Raw genomic sequence first — 3,595 nt, 5'->3', positions numbered from 1 at the left:
AACGGGATCTTGATCAGATGAGCCAATGGGCTAAGGACCACAGATGGAGTTTAATTTAGATAGATGTGAGGTGTTTCATTTTGGAAAGGCAAATCTTAGCAGGACTTATATACCTAATGCTGAAAATGTGTTGCTGGAAAAGCGCAGCAGGTCAGGAAGAAGGGCTTATGCCCGAAACGTCGATTCTCCTGTTCCCTGGATGCTGCCTGACCTGCTGCGCTTTTCGAGCAACACATTTTCAGCTCTGATCTCCAGCATCTGCTGACCTCACTTTCTCCTTATATACCTAATGGTAAGGGTCGAGGGAGTGTTGCTGAACAAAGAGACCTTGGAGTGCAGATTCATAGCTCCTTGAAAGTGGAGGCGCAGGTGGATAGGATAGTGAAGAAGGCGTTTGGTATACTTTCCTTTATTGGTGAGAGTATTGAGTACAGGAGTTGAGGTCATGTACAGGACATTGGTAAGGTCACTTTTGGAATATTGCATGCAATTCTGGTCTGCCTGCTATCACAATGATGTTGTGAAACTTGAAAGGGTTCAGAAAAGATTTACAAGGATGTTGCCAAGATTGGAGGATTTTAGCTGTTGGGAGAGATTGAATAGGCTGTGGCTGTTTTCCCTTGAGCGTTGGAGGCTAAGGGGTGACCTTATATTTAAACATTTATAAAATCATGAGGGGCATGGACAGGATAAAGAGACAAGGTCCTTTCCCTGGGGTGGGGGCCTCCAGAATTAGAGGGCATAGGTTTAGGATGAGAGGGAAATAATCGAAAAGAGACCTATGGGGCAACATTTTCATGCAGAGGATGGTACGTGTATGGAATGAGCTGCCAGAGGAAAGGGTGGAGGCTATTACAACTGCAACATTTAAAAGGCATCCTGGATATGTATATGAATAGGAAGGGTTTGGAGGGATAGGGTGCTGGGACTAGATAGGGTTGGATTATCTGATTGGCATGGACGAATTGGACTGAAGGGTCTGTTTCTGTGCTGTACATCTCTTTGACTCTCTGACTCTATGACTTCAGACATTGGGTCACTGAGGAACCTATGACCCTGCTTCCCCATAGAATTTGTATGCACCTCACTGCCAGATTTCCATGATGTCTCTTACACAGAAATCTTCTGGAATATGTTCAGTTTGAATTAATAGGCCACATCTGGCCCACAAACAAGATAAAACAACATAGAAATGTTAAGGAAAGAGTTTAAAATTTTATTTATAATATGCATGGCAAACTGCATGCTTGGAGGTAGCGAGACCTGCAGATGCTGGAAAGTTGGAGTCGATAAAATGTGGAGTTGGAAAAAGCACAACAACAGAACAGCAGGAAAGTCAACAACATTTCAGGCAGGACCTTTCATCAAGATTGGGAAGGGGGCTGAGAAATAAATAGAGGGAGGGGGTGGTGTGGGGGAAAGATAGGTGAGATGATGATAGGTGGATCTGATACATCCAGCATCAAACATTTTTCAGGTATCTAATATACCCCATTAAACACAGGTTAAACACTATTAGAACCTAAAACAACAGTTTTAATCACAGAAACTAATCAGGCTTCCTGACCTTGGGATCCCATGTACTGTCACCACCTGCCTTCCCCTCCCTGCTAGCTAGGTCAGAACTTCAGGTCTTGGGAGTTTTAGCTCACCACTGAGGAAAAGACAGTTTTAAAGTGCATCTGGTTGCTGTGGTTCCTGGTGTCGGTTCTCTTGGTTCAGAACAGGCCTGTGCCTGGAAGCTCTTGTTCAGATAGCACCTAGTTGGATTCCCCATTCTCGAATGTCCTTTGTTGTGATGATGGTATTGATTTGGCTTCCTGATTCTGCTTGTGTGTTCGGCCTCTGTGGTTCTTTGTTCTGAAGCTCCTTGTTGGGGCTGGGAGCCCGTGGAGAAGCTTTCTGTGCAGAGGCTTATTGCTGAATAGGCTCTTCCCTCAGGTCAGATCAGGGCTAGCAGTTATAGAACACACAACATTGAACAATACAGCACAGAACAGGCCCTTTGGCCCTCAATGTTGCACCGACCTGTGAACTAATCTAATCCCATCCTCTTACACTATCCCATCATCATCCATGTGCTTATCCAAGGATTGCTTAAATCTCCCTAATGCCCTTGGATGCTGCCTGAACTGCTGTGCTCTTCCAGCACCACTAATCCAGAATCTGGTTTCCAGCATCTGCAGTCATTGTTTTTACCTCTCCCTAATGTGGCTGAGTTAACTACATTAGCAGGTAGGGCATTCCATGCCCTTACCACTCTGAGTAAAGAACTTGCCTCTCTCATCTGTCTTAAATCTGTCACCCCTCAATTTGTAGTTATGCCTCCTTGTACAAGCTGATGTCATCATCCTAAGAAAAAACTTTTCACTGTCTGCCCTATCTAATCCTCTGATCATCTTGTATGTCTCTATCAAGTACCCTCTTAGCCGCCTTCTTTCCAATGAGAACAGACCCAAGTCTCTCAGCCTTTTCACATAAGACCTTCCCTCCAGACTAGGCAACATCCTGGTAAGTCTCTTCTGCACCTTTTCCAATGCTTCCACATCTTTCCTGCAATGGGGCGACCAGAACTGAACACAGCACTAACATAGAACATAGAAGGATACAGCGCAGTACAGGCCCTTCAGCCCTCGATGTTGCGCCGATCCAAGCCCACCTAACCTACACTAGCCCACTATCCTCCATATGCCTATCCAATGCCCGCTTAAATGCCCATAATGAGGGAGGGTCCACCACTGCTACTGGCAGGGCATTCCATGAACTTACGACTCGCTGAGTAAAGAACCTACCCCTAACATCTGTCCTATACCTATCCCCCCTTAATCTTAATTTAAAGCTATGCCCCCTTGTAATAGCTGACTCCATAAGTGGAAAAAGATTCTCACTGTCGACCCTATCTAAACCCCTAATCATCTTGTACACCTCTATCAAGTCACCCCTAAACCTTCTTTTCTCAATGAAAACAACCCCAAGTGCCTCAGCCTTTCCTCATACGATCTTCCTACCATACCAGGCAACATCCTGGTAAACCTCCTCTGCACCCGTTCCAGTGCCTCCACATCCTTCCTATAGTATGGCAACCAAAACTGCACACAATACTCCAGATGCGGCCGCACCAGAGTCTTATACAACTGCAACATGACCTCAGTACTCCAGAACTCAATTCCTCTACCAATAAAAGCCAGTACGCCATATGCCTTCCTCACCGCACTATTTACCTGGGTGGCAACTTTCAAAGATCTGTGTACATGGACAACAAGATCCCTCTGCTCATCCACACTACCAAGTATCCGACCATTAGCCCAGTACCCCATCTTTTTGTTACTCTTACCAAAGTGAATCAACTCATACTTACCTACATTGAACTCCATTTGCCACCGTTCTGCCCAGTTCTGCAGCTTATATATATCCTACTGTAACCTGACACATCCTTTCTCACTGTCAACAACTCCACCGACTTTCGTATCATCCGCAAACTTGCTCACCCAACCTTCTAACCCCTCTTCCAGGTCATTTATAAAAATGACAAACAGCAATGGTCCCAAAACAGATCCTTGCGGAACACCGCTAGTAACGGCACTCCAAGATGAAC

Source organism: Chiloscyllium plagiosum, chromosome 4 (assembly GCF_004010195.1).
Source record: "Chiloscyllium plagiosum isolate BGI_BamShark_2017 chromosome 4, ASM401019v2, whole genome shotgun sequence".
NCBI lineage: Eukaryota > Metazoa > Chordata > Chondrichthyes > Orectolobiformes > Hemiscylliidae > Chiloscyllium > Chiloscyllium plagiosum.
This window is presented reverse-complemented; position numbering follows the sequence as displayed.